The sequence below is a fragment of the Ambystoma mexicanum genome, chromosome 4q (assembly GCF_040938575.1).
Source record: "Ambystoma mexicanum isolate Mex_15411 chromosome 4q, UKY_AmexF1_1, whole genome shotgun sequence".
Classification (NCBI taxonomy): domain Eukaryota; kingdom Metazoa; phylum Chordata; class Amphibia; order Caudata; family Ambystomatidae; genus Ambystoma; species Ambystoma mexicanum.
Window position 1 is genome coordinate 54,107,027 of NC_090928.1, and position 13,679 is coordinate 54,120,705.

Genomic DNA, 13,679 nt, shown 5'->3' on the forward strand with positions numbered 1-13,679 from the left:
AGCAGGAACAACGAAAAGTAGAAAGCGACATTATTACCCCACCCAGATAGTGAATTCAAATAACAGCACAAAAAAAGTCTTTGAAATATTTAAAGAACTGGAAAACCCTATGGTTCAACTAAATCCTTTTGTTCCCACCAAAGAAGACGATATTGCAGTGCAAAAAGCTTTTGCTACTAAAATGCAGCGAGCTCAGAGTAAAATCGCAGAAAGCCGCATAAAAATAGAAACAATATACAAGGAACTGGAAAGGGAGAAAACCGGAAATGTTGTCAGACCTGACTTTATATTCCAGAAAGTAGATATACCTGGTATGATCCTCACATTGAAGACCATGAAGCCTACAACATTTCCAGGTGATGTCTTTCCAGTAAATGTAGTAGTTCCTCATGACATTGCCCACCCTGAATTGCTTGGCACTGACACTGTAACAACTGTAGGCACACATATGCATATAACTAAACTATTGTAAATATATTGTAAATATCTAATTCTCCAGCATGCGGTCTGGCATGGATTCACATGCTCATGAATATTCCCTGTCGTCATGCTGGGCATTCTCGCTAAAAGAAAAATCAGTTTCAGTTTCGTTTCTGAACTGTCTTTCTCCTAAAAACCATTCACTGAGCTCTGGGTCATACTGCCCCCAGCCAATGACTACCCTCTACCTAAGCCCCTGCTCTGGCAGCCATCTTCAGATTTTGACCACACGTTCAAGTGTTGGGAGTCCTTGTGCTTAGCTCTCGAGCTTTTGCTGCATATATCGCTTTTTTGGAAGAGTTATACTCTATTTTTCGGTCAATCGTGCCTGTGTGCTCCTAAGATCATACTTCCGATTAACGGGGACCCGTTTTCAGATTCTTCAACACCCCTCAAGGAGCGCATTTCGTCGAGTTTCCCCGTGGAGGCTTCCAAAAGATTCTTCGGGCCTACACAGCAGGCCTACACCGCGGTGACATGTCGGAGGAGAAGAAGGATTCACCGTCCATTTTCAAGCTTTACTCTGACTGCGGATTGCGGAATGTTTATATGGACGATAATCATTCCCAGTGACTCTACTGCCAGAATCCAACGCATAAGGAGGAGGATTGTGCGTTTTGCCGTGAGCTCTCGAAGCACACGATGAGGGATCGGCGTAAACGGCTGGAAGAGTGGCTGTGGATCCGGGATAGCTGAGCAGGCTTCTAAGTCTTTTGAGGGCACCCCTCACAGGGGGGTCCAACAGAAGGCCAAGCACCGCGAGTCCGCCACGGTCAGGAGCGCCGCTGCGGCAGTCTCCTCATCGGGCAGGGTGCGTTCGACATCCCCAGTTGCATCGGTCTTCAGTCAGTGCTCTAGATCTTCACTCAAGAGGAAATCGCATCACCCGGGCAAGCTTAAGTTGGCCCCAGAGAAGGCCAAGCAGGGTACGGTGTCTGGCCTACCATTGGCGGAGAAGGCCAAAGGGGATTGCGGTTCCGACCCAACCCCCAAGGAGAAGCCCATGCAGGACAACGTTTCCGGAGCGGCAGTGAAGGCCAAGCAGGACAAGGGGCCCGCCTGACCTTGAAAGCCCAAGTACACCAGACGAAGTCGGCGCTTTCCATCGAGGTGGTGGTTATTTATATTGATATTGATACTGATATTTTATTTCTATCGCGCTCCTACACAAGTGTTTCAGAGAGCGACAAGGCAATGGAGGGGAACAGGGGAGAACAAAACAGCGATCTTACTAGGCCCAGTGACATTGAGAACGCGCAAGGGCATGGGATAGGGGGAGGGGAAAAGTGCATGGAGGGGGAGAAGTGGAAAGTGCGAAGTAGAGGAGAAACAGATAAATAACAATAAATAAATAATAAAGGCAACAAACAGCGGTAGTGCAGCCAGCAATTGGCAAGTGCTAGGTTTAAGGCAGTAGACAGGGTAGGTTTGATAAGTGCAGGAAGAAAAGGGGGGGTGGCTGTATGGGTACAGATACAGACCCCAGTGCAAGGGGTGGCCCGGAGGCAGTGCGGGAGGGTGGCTGAGTGAGCAGGTACCTGAGCCCAGAGCACAGAGGGTGGCCAGGTGCACAGTGCCAAGAGAGAACAGATCAGCAGGGGAGAGGGGGAGCGAAGGCAGAAGAAAAGAGGAAGATTTTGAGGTGCTTCCGGAACTGGAGATGGTTCTCCTCAAGTTTTAGAGTGGCAGGGAGGCTGTTCCAGAGGAAGGCCCAAGCTGAAGACAGATATCTACCCCCAGCTTGTTTCTTTGAAAAACGACTGACCCTGAGGGAGTTGGAGGTAGAGGAGCGAAGAGCTTGAGAGGGGAGGTATTTGCGGAGGGATAGCTGAAGGTATTTTGGACCCAGGCCTTATGGACAATGCAGAGGGTTTTGAATTTCATCCTTGCATCCACTGGGAGCCAATGGAGGGATTTCAGAGCTGGAGAGATACGATCCCTTGGTTGCGTCCATTACGAAGGCTGTGGGGGGTGACCTGCAGGGTGCCCCCCGGCAGCAAGGGTGTCCATTCCTCCCAGGAGAGAGGCATCATGTAAGCCCATTGAGAAGACCCCGGAGAAGAGGATGCCGCTCATCTCCCCAGGACCGTCCCCTCTGGACCCGAAGAAAGAGGGGGAGGTGCTGAGGGCCTCCAGGGCACAGATATCTCCTCGGCTGAGGAGGAGGAGCTTGTTTACTCCCAGACCATCCAGGAAGGCGGTGGCGATGAGGGAGACACCAGAGTCTTGCCCCACAACGAGGGCCTTGGCTCTGCTCCTGCACCTCTGCCTATCCCTACGTGCCAGCCACCAACTAGAGACTTTTCAATGGACAGTCTCTCGACCCTCCATACGCTGGTATCCGGGATCCAGAAGAGGATGCCGGCGACACCACCAACCGCTCCTACCATGGTGCCGGTGACTGCGATCCCGCTGGCATCGGGGGAACCACCGGACAAGACAAGGAAGAGGCACCTGCTTCCTCCTTGCCACCCTTCATATCCTTCTCTGCCACACCGCGAGACGGATACGGACACAGCAACGATGGGCACGGATGAGGACGGTGGAATGGGGGACCTCCCGTCGCCTCCGCCCAGGTCTTCCCCCGCCGGATGAGATTGGATTATTCCATGGGATGACCTCCAGGGCGTCAGAGCTTTTCCAGCTCCGGCTGGAGAAGAAGAAGAAGGAGGGCTTCTTATACCAGCGTCGTGAGAAGAGGAAGACCGTCCTTTCGATCCTGCTCCTAGGTGATATTTGGGATGAAGGACTGGCGCTCATGAAGAACCCTTCTACAGCCCCAGTAACAGGGACTGCCTGAAGAAACAATACAGGGTGCCGTACTCTGCACTTAAGTGCTTGCAGGCCCAACCATCACCGGACTCAGTGGTTTCTGCTGCGGCCAGGAAGAAGTCCGCTGGCTCAGCGTCTTCTGCTGCATCCACCTGTCGGACAACGAGGGTAAGAAGTTGGACACGATGGTTAGGAGAGTGATATCCTCTGCGGCGACGACCATCAAGTCCGCCAACGCCCTTGCTATCGTGGCACGCTACAACCGGGAGTTGTGGTTTAACCTTGCCCCTTTATTGGACTTCCTCCCAGATGACAAGAGGGCAGAGGCATTGGACATTCTGCAAGAGGGTGAGGTAGTGTCGGACCACGCCATCACGTTGGCCATGGACATTGCAGATGTGGGTTTCCGCCAGATGGGCAATGGCGTCTGCCTTCACCCGGCCTGGCTGGCTCAAGGCCCCCAACTTTCGACAGGAAGGCCAAACCAGGGTTCTGGACATGCCCTTCGATGGGGACAATCTTTTCGGGAAGACGGTGGATGAGTCCCTACAGGCCATCAAGGTTGACACAATGACGGCATGTGCCCTGGGCATGCTACAGCAGCGATGGCCGTCCTTTCGGTCGTCCGGAGGCAAGTCTAACCGATCTTTAAGGAGATTCGGTGGGGACTCTTTCTCCTCTTACTGCCAACCCTCCCGCTCCTCCACCCAAGAAGCCAACAGGAGCTACTCCAAGGCCTTCAGGGGAGGACGTCATCGTCATCAGGGCAGCATGTCAACTTCCAAGCAGGAATGAACTGGCCAGGACGTCGGGCCCCCAGCAGTGTACCCCAGAGGGAGGCCGGCTGGCGAACTTTGTCAGCACGTGGAAGTCCATCTCAAATTACTTCTGGATGCTGGACGCTCTCGTCCACGGACACACACTGGAGTTCCCCGAACACCACTGGTGGCCTGGAAAAAAAAACACGTCCTTCAGCTGCTACTGGAGGTTCAGGCCATGTTAAAGAAAGGGGCGATAGAGCTAGTTCTAAAGTGACTCTGGGGCACCAGAGTATACTCACAGTACTTCCTCATATGAAAGAAGACCAGGGGTAGGAGGCCCATTCTCGACCTGCGGCGACTGAACAAATACATAAAATCCCAGACGTTCTGAATGGTCACTCTTCAGCACGTGCTCGGGCAGCTGAAAGAGGAAGATTTTCTGTCATTGTTGGACTGTCATTGTTGGACCTGGAGGATGTGTACTTCCACATCCCCATTCACATCGGACACCGCAAGTTTTTGCGCTTCGTCGTTCAGGGGAAGCATTACCAATTCAAGGCTCTTCCCATTGGAATAAAGTTAGCGCCCAGCGTCTTCCCCAAGTGCCTGGCGCTGGTCGCAGCACATCTACGGCTGCAAGGGATTCACGTCTACCTTTACTTGGATGGCTGGCTCCTCCGGGCCAGGTGAAGAGAAATCGCTGTCGACTACACTGTGGAGACCGTCTGCCTTCTGATGGATCTGGGGTTCTCGGTGAACTATGCAAAGTCCTGCTTGACTCCATCACAGGACACTCTGTTTCTGGGATCCCGGCTCAGTACGGTGTCATGCTTGGCTGTCGGAAGAAAGGATAACTGCCATCCTGGGCAAGGTGCAGTGGCTGCTTGCACTAAAGATTGCCACAGTGAGGGCCATCAAGTCGCTGCTCGGCATGATGTCATCGTGCATTTACCTCATCCAACTCTGCAGGTTGCGGATGCGCCCGCTGCAGGAGTGCCTCGACGCCTGTTGGATACAGATGTCCGGAAGTTTCCAAGACAGTATCGCGCTCGATGAGGTGTTCCGTCGAGCGATAAGGTGGTGGGACGTGCGCTCTCATCTGACCATAAGCGCGGATTTCCAGACCCACCACACAAGGAGACAGTTACGACCGATGCCTCCCTGTAAGGAAGGGGAGCCCACACAGGAAGTCTTTATGCCAGAGGCCTTGGCTGCCGGGGGAGAAGACGTTGCACATCAACGTCCTGGAGCTACGGGCCGTGTTTTGGGCCTTCAAGTCCTTCCTGCTGTCCCTCAAGGGCAAGGTGGTGCGGATCTTCACAGACAATACCACCACAATGTTTTATATCTGGAAATGGGGGGCAGGACTTATGGCACTGGGCAGTCGCCCAGAGGGTGCTCCTCGTTCCATTCCACCTGGCGGGAGTAAAGAACAATGTCGCCAACTCTCTCAGCAGGAACTGCGCTCTTGCCACGAGTGGGAGCTTCGGCAGGATGAAGTGGACAACCTGTTCAACAGAAGGGGCAATGCCCAAATTGATCTGTTTGCGACGACGACCAAGTGCCGGAGGTTCACCAGCAGGTTGCCCCAGCCGGGGAGCATGGGGGATGCATTCTCATTCCCCTGGGATGGCCTGTTTCTGTATGCGTTCCCTCCGTTGCCATTGATTCTTTGAGTCATCAATCGACTCAGACAGTCTGGGTGCAGGATGATCCTCGTCGCACCAGCGTGGCCGAGGCGGATCTGGTACCTGGACCTTCTCAGCGTGTCCGCGCCCCCTCAAGTCAAGCTTCCGGTGGTCGCGGTTCTGCTCGGAGCCACGATACTGCACCACGACCCAGGATCGCTGAACCTGAAGGCCTTGCTCCTGCAGCATTAGAATTTGGGGGTTACGATCTCCCAGCGAACTGCAAGGAGGTGTTTGCCAAGGCCAGGACATCGTCTACTTTAAAATGCTACAGACACAAATGGAAAACATTCGCCATCTGGTGCCGCTCACAGAAGATCAACCCTCTGATAGTCATGGCTCTGCAGGTGCTGCCATATTTGCTGTCATTGGCCAAAGCTGGGCTGGCTCACGCCTCCATCAAGGTTCATCTGGCGGCTATATCCCGCAACACCAGATCTCCGGGATGGTCCTCATTGTGGTCCCACCGTCTGGTTAAAGAATTCATCAAAGGACTGTTCTGTTCGTTCCCGCCAGCGTGGGAACTCAATGTGGTAATCTCTAGGCTCATGGGTGATCCTTTTGAGCCTATGCATTCTGTTCCACTCAAGTTCCTGTCGTGAAAGAAAGCTTTTCTCGTGGCCATTACCTCTGCAAGACGAGTGGGGGAGATCCAGGCCCTGTCCTGTAAGCCACCTTACTTGACTTTCGACATGATGAGGGTGGTGCTGCGGACGCACCCCTCCTTCATGCCCAAGGTGCCGTCGGACTTTCATCTAAATGAGCCCTTGGTGTTACCTGTGTTTTTCCCGATGCCTTTGTCGCCGGCTGAGAGGACTTTGCACTCGCTGGATGTGGGTAGAGCGCTGAAGTTTTATGTGGACTGAACGAAGAGTTTCCGGAAAACGTCTCAGCTCTTTGTGAACTTTGGTCCTGTGAACCACGGGAAAGCCCTGTCCAAGGCTTCCATTTCCAGGTGGCTCTCCGACTGCATCACCCATTGTCCCTGGTTAGCCAACTGACCATTGCATGGCTGTCCGAGAGCCCATTCTACCGGAGCGTTCGCTACCACGATGTCGTTCTTGTTTGGTGTGTCCCTGCTGGACATCTGCAGGGCAGCTATGTGGAGGTTGACGCACACCTTCACAAGATTCTGCTGCATCTACAGGGATACCAGGGAGGAGACCAGAGTCGGCCAAGCAGTGCTGCGCAACCTGTTTGCTTGAAGGTGAGCCTGGTGAGGAGGTAATAGATGCTTATGTTGAGCCTTGCCACCTCCTGTGGTTGTGTGTGTGTGTACTGCTATGTATTCTTTATTCATGAGCATGTGAATCTATACCAAACTGCATGCGGGAGGAGGAACAAGTTATTTACCTGTAACTGTTGTTCTCCAGCATGGGTCTGGCATGGATTCACATGCAGGGTCGATTGGCCCTTCGGCCTTTCGGCCTGTGGCCGGGCTGAAATCGCCCCTTGGGAGTGGGGGCCAGTTTCTGGCCACCCCTGGGCCGGTTTGGAGAAAAATAAATGTGAAACATTTTTTTTCTTCAATTTTTTAAACTTTTTTCCAAAAAGCCTTTCATCTTTCATAGGTCGATAAATGAGTACCAACACAGTTTGGGTAATAGTGTATACATATTTGTTCTATATAAAAGAGCCTAAGCATAAATGCTATACAATAACATATTATCATTTGGCCTTGGACGTCTGCTTGCATTCACAATAATTTGGTAATATGGGCCTATATACACAGATATTAATGATACATATGGTGATCCATTCTTGTATGAAATATATATCACTTTACAGTGATATCGTAACCATATGTGTCATAGTGTACTTAGGGACAATGCCATTAGAGACCACTTCCGGTTTTGTCAAGGGGTGAAAGGTTGTGTTTCATCGCTTCCCGGGATGTCACTTTGGGGTGGGGTCAAATGACATCACGTCTGGTGATTTCATCAGAGGTCAAGGGTCATGAGAAGAGGAGTGGGCCACTTTTTTTTGGGTGACTGGGCCTATTTCTTGTCCCTCCCGCCTACCCCTCTGCGGCTCTTCTCTTGGTCCTACTGCCACTTTACGTGATACCAAATCTGAAGATGGCTGCCAGAGGAGGGGCTTAGGTAGAGGGCAGTCATTGGCTAGGGACAGTATGATGGGGGCATTACCATCTTAGGCTGCTCAGGCTAATTAAACCCTTCCTTTCTCAGGCTAACTGCATCACGGTGACGAGAGCAGTGCTCATGCCAAGGTTGGACTATTGTAATGGGACCCTGGCCGGAGCAAATGAAAGATGCATCCATGGGATGCAGGTATCGCAAAATGATGCCGTCCACATCGTTAAAAGTATCTCAAGAGGTGCTTCTATCACCGAACATAGAAGAGATCTACATTGGTTAGCCATTGAAGAGAGGATTAGTTTTAAGATCAGTACCATTACCCACAAATGTCTATATGGTTCAGCCCCGATATATCTTCGGGATAGTATTCAACTGAAGCAGTCTGGAGGACCACTTGCTCTAGCAACACCATACTCCTCCACTGCCCCCGTTACAAACGGGCCAGGGTTGGCAGTCGTTCCTTTCCAGTGCAAGCAACTGCAATATGGAATAAACTGCCTATGGAGTTGAGGATGATTCCAGATCTGTATATCTTTAGGAAGCGTCTGAAAACAATCCTGTTTAAATAAAATGAATAACCTCCTTCCCTGATCTGTTGCTTTTAGCAAATCTTTTTGCACCTCAATGCCTGGGGGCTCCAGCACATTATAAAACGATAAATAAATAGAAAAATAAATGCTGGAACATCAGGGAGGAGAGATACAGAGATTGGGCTAGAAGGCCATAGAACAAAGACCATAGGGTGAGAGGTGATAACATCCGTAACAAGGGCACGGCGAGAGACTTATGGTGACCTCCTGTCTTCCTCCTGTCGTCCTGGCTTTAGTTTAAGGTCAGCCCTAGCCCAAAACTTAATATGAAATGTGCATTAGTCTCCAGTACAGATTTGAAACCCAAACGTACGATTCCCCACTATTCCCTAGCTGCACAAGAACATTGCCAAGGAAGCTACACCAGAGACATGTTTTATGGACTGAAATTACAAGAATAACTGTGATTTTTCCTTGGAAATTATTTGTGCCTCATTACAGGTTTGATGGTTATTCAGTGATAATACCGGAGAATTACCGCCAGATGGTATTATTGTTACCGCCACTTGGTGCCATGGGTTTACTAGAGGATTACAAATGGTGGTAGGTGGTGTAAATCACCATATACTCCACTGGCGATTGTTGCTGGTATTGTCTCCGGCAGAATTACCAGCTGGTAATTCCGCTGATTAACGGAATGACCTCCACTTTATCCCCACACTGCCAAACTCATAATGAGGCCCTTCGTTTTCTTTGAGACACCAAGCACATACCCCCATTGAATTTTTGTTATTTTTAAGCCAATGGGAAGGAGTAGGACACAGCCTGAATCAAATCTGAACTTCAGTACCTTCGCAAGAGACCAATACAAATACTTTAGTGCATGACCACGTTTGAGTTACTTTAATGCACATGAGAGAATTGCTCTGATGTTTCTATATAACAACCCTAAGTAAGATCTTTGCTTAAAATCATATTCCATGTCTGGCTCATGCCCGATCCTTATAAGCGTTTTGACAGTACGTGACACAAACATGTTAAGTCTGTAAAGGATGGAAAGGCCAACATTAAGAGACATACTGTAACCCCAAAGGTAACAACGTAAAGTCTACAAATACTGACATTAACGTAAACCTGACGCTGTCCAAATAAAGCATTGTTCACCCAAAACACTCCAACACTGCAAATTAAAGAATGACACACAGTACACCATTTCTTGACAAAAAGACATCGGGTAGGTAAAATCTATGCTATTGTTAAAAGGTGTGTCGTGAAGCAGTTGTATAGCGTGAGTTATATTTATAGTGTGATGGAGTTTTCGTTAGGTAAATTCTTAATTTGGACACGGGGGGCCCCGGGCGCTGCACACGGCCAGCGAGTGGCCGTGGGGGGCAGAGCGCCCCTCGGGGGTATTTAAGGGACAGGGGAAGGTTCGGGAGGCAGGTGACGGTTGGACTTGGCGATTGTCCCGCCCTCCCACCCCTTCATTTTGGTTTAGGTCTGGGGCCTGGTTTATTAAAGGGGGGGAGGACCATTCTATGTTGGTATGGACGGGGTTTTTTACGTCCCAGGGCAAGTTGTTAGGGGGTTTTTGGTGTAGGATAAGGGGTGATGGGCTGGTAGTTTTGTGTGACAGGTCGGGGCATTAGAGAAGTTGTGATGTAAAATTTCTGTTGCTGATGTGGCAGGTCAGACTGGCTGCAGGTCATAGGAAGGGGGAGATTGGTGTAGAGGGGACTCTGAGGGGTATTGAAGTGGGTCTGGGCTCCGGGGGCATGGCCCCTTTTGATGTGAGGGGAGGGAAGCACAATGGGGGAATGACACGGGAAAGGATGGGGTGGTGCTGTTTGCACAAGCGGGCCACCTCGGGGGAACAGGTATTGAGCCTGGAGGGGCATGGCCCCAGGGAGAAAGCGGGACGCCTGGAAGAGGGGTAAGGAGATGGTAGGGTCCAAGGGACAGTTGGGGAGGAAATGGCTTTATTTAATTATTTAATTGTTGGGGGAAATGAAAATGTGTAATTAGTTAATTGGTTGTTTAAATATTTCGTTAGTCTGTAAGGCCATGGAGCCAGGTAAGCGTTTTATTGTAAGCTTTGGCCTGTCACATTAAAGCGACCTTTTCCACTTTCAAATGAGTCTGGGTTTTTGTCAGTAAGCCAAAAAGTGCTACTACCTTAACATTGGCATGCCCCATCTTTGTAGAGTTTTGTTATATTTGGCTTAAGTGCTGTACTTTGAAGTGAGCATTCCAAGTTTTTTAGACCTATGGTCTTTGTAGGTTGAATCTTTGAATGTTTGTAAAAACGTGTTTTGTTCCCCGTCATCACCAGAGAAACACACATTGTTATCACCTATTTTCTTTCTACAAAGATTAAGACTTTATCAATATTCATCAGGTGCACAGCGCACGCAGACCACAGCCACAACCGAAGTAACAAATGCCACTGGTACATAGACTATTTAGGACAAGTCACAATATGTGTTGAATAGTTAAGAACATCAGCCCAACATGTTTTCATTGGATGCACGGACAAAGCAATGTTATCATAAGTTATTCTCTTCTCTTGCTTCTCGCAGCTCCCAGACCACCCAGAGGCGCAGAGGATGGAGGTACAGTTCTTGATTCTTAAGTCTAGAGAGTGAGGTTATCTTTGATTTGTATAGACAAGAAAAGACCATGTGCTTGTTTTGTCCGATATGAAGAGTGGGACCCCACTTTCACACATCTGTCTCTACCCTGGATTCCCCTATTCTGTCTCCAAGCAGCCTCCAATCACTTGGCGTGTCCTCGTGGGAGTCAGGAGTGTGTATTGTATAAGGCTGGTATGGTAGATGGGATATATGAGATAAAGAGTTCATGGTGAGTTTGAGGAGTCATCCTGCTAGAGACAGTGATAAGGAAAGTGAAGGCCTTGGACTAGGAGCAGAACATTGATGCCCTAGTGTTGCATCGTAGCCCTGGCAGTAGTAACAGAGGAGAAGCGTGCAGCTGCTATATGGTAACATAGGATACGCTATAATGATATCCTATTGAGGACCTAAAGATCTCTCTTCATGAGCCTGGGAGAAAGCAGGCACAGGTATGGCTCTGGTTATACTGTAGGATAGGGTACCACAGGGTCCCCCAGATGTCCTGGAGCTCTAGCTTGAAGAGACAAATGTAGATACAAAGGTGACCCATACAATCCTGGTGTACACTAGTCATGTGCTGAGAAATGAATAGAGCATGACACTTAGTGATGCCCTGTAGTTCGGTGCCCCTGCAGTGACATTTAACTCCCAGGGCCTGCAATGAGTATAGAAAAGAGCTGAGAGGGGGGAGCAGGGGTGACCTTCTACTGGATACCATAATGGCAAATCAGTGACGTGGGGCTCTTTTGTCACGTTATGAGTAGAAGAGAAGGCAGAAGCACAAAAGCATGGGGTGGATGGATGTCATGGTGTCCAATACAGACCAGGAGCTCTAATGCATGGATTATTACGTTAGAGAGAGGAAAATGTCTGCTATATGGAAAGATGTCCACGTAGTAACCAGGGACAATTTGGTCCTACAAGAAGAGGGTAGGAAGGAATTGTAAGATTGCATAGATGCCAATGTATGCCTGTAATGGCCTGTCTTTCACTGCCCATGTCAGGAGTGCAAGAAAAAGCCATGTGTAAACCCAAGGCACTCACTGCTTTCTATGGCTCTATAGTTCATGACTTGCACTGTGTCAATATTACACAACTCATGTGACAGTTCTTAGGCCCATTTGTACATTGCGGTACCATTTAAAAGTACAATAAATAGGACGGGGGTAAGCTGGTGGTGATATCTGGCTTCATATGGCTTAATTCATCAGAGAAATATCTGAGACTGTGCAATCGTACTGCAAGCATACTATAATGAGCTGCATTTTCCAGCTTACCATCTCTCTTAATTGTTCCATTTTATCTTTACCTTTCTTTCGTTTTACTTCTCACTCTTTTCATTCATTTATTCTCACTCTTTCTCTTATTTCCTTTCGTTTATTCTTTTCTTAGTTCTTGTTTAACCACTCTAGTGCTCTCTTGTCTCTATTATTTATTTGCATCTTTTTATTTCAGGTACTGGCTTTGCTGCAGTCCGAAGGTAAGGCAAAATGGTTTCTTTGTTGTATATCCTTTGTTTGAAGCCGGGTTCCCTGCCTGTTTTGATTCCAAAGGAGTGAAGGTTATAGGGGTTCATTAAGGGATGTCATTTCACAAAAATACAAGGGGTAGCGGAAGTGACATCACAATAGGATTGACCTAAGATGACATCACAGGAAGTGATGTCATTTGTGATGTCATTTGACCCCATCGGAAAGTGACATCACGGGAAGCGATGTAACACGATCTTTCACCCCTTGACAAAAAAGAAAGTGGCACGTAGCATTGTTCCTAAGTACACTCATAAAATATGGTTACGATATCACTGTAACGTGTAAGCTGATATTAATGCAAGAATGGATCACCATAGGTATCCTTAATATCAGTGTGTATAGGCCCATATTACCAAATGACTGTGAATGCAAGTAGACATCCAAGGCCAAATGATAACGATGTGTTGTTATATAGCACTTAAGCTTAAGCAATTTACATAGAACAAATATACATAGAAAATCACCCAACCTGTGTTGGTACACATTTATCAGCAACAGAAGGATGAAAGGTTGAGTTGACCTTGTGGGGATTCGAACCTGCAACCTGCAGATCATACACACATCGCAGCAGCGAGCGCTCAACCACCGATCCATTTTAGCGGCTATAGGTATCTCACAAACTGTAGTAAAATGAGCAATTACATATCTGAATGCTCTCAAAGTCAGAAATCAAATTGCACTCTGTAGTGGATGCCATTAAACTAATACTGAGATTGAACAGCAGGCCAGTTCATCTGCAGGTCTGGTGCAAAGTGGGTCACATGTCAAGACTGCGTGGATCTAATTTTCAGGCTTCAGAGGTTGGCAAAATACATACCATTGGGATGGTTCAGAACTGTGTATTAAAGAATTTAGAGTAGCCCAGGGAAATCAGCGCACTCACATGGCATCCCGTACTCTGGGCACTCGTTACCTCATACATGCAAACAAACATCTTGAACAGCATGCCATGGACATAGGAAAGAAAGACACTTTGCAACAAAGCATCAATTGTGACACAATGAAATCAAGAGCCACTTTATGTGCTATGGTCAAACATTTCTACACTGTACGCAAGCTTTTAGGCACAAGGATTTTGTCAAGTGACCGAGGGCACCGAGATGGAATGTCTTGTGATGATCGTAACTGAGACACCGGCAGAAAAAAACATGCTATAAATGCAACTTGCGAAAAGCAAAATACAT

General features: G+C 48.7%; 1 long non-coding RNA gene across 1 annotated transcript in view; it reads left to right on the plus strand.

Annotated features, from left to right (window-relative positions):
• Positions 1-13,679, plus strand: part of LOC138468471 (uncharacterized) — a 357,260-nt gene that overhangs the window by 323,426 nt on the left and 20,155 nt on the right. The window contains exons 7-8 of the long non-coding RNA XR_011268266.1: positions 10,910-10,942; positions 12,419-12,443. This is a non-coding gene — a long non-coding RNA (uncharacterized lncRNA). The remainder of the gene's footprint in view (positions 1-10,909; positions 10,943-12,418; positions 12,444-13,679) is intronic.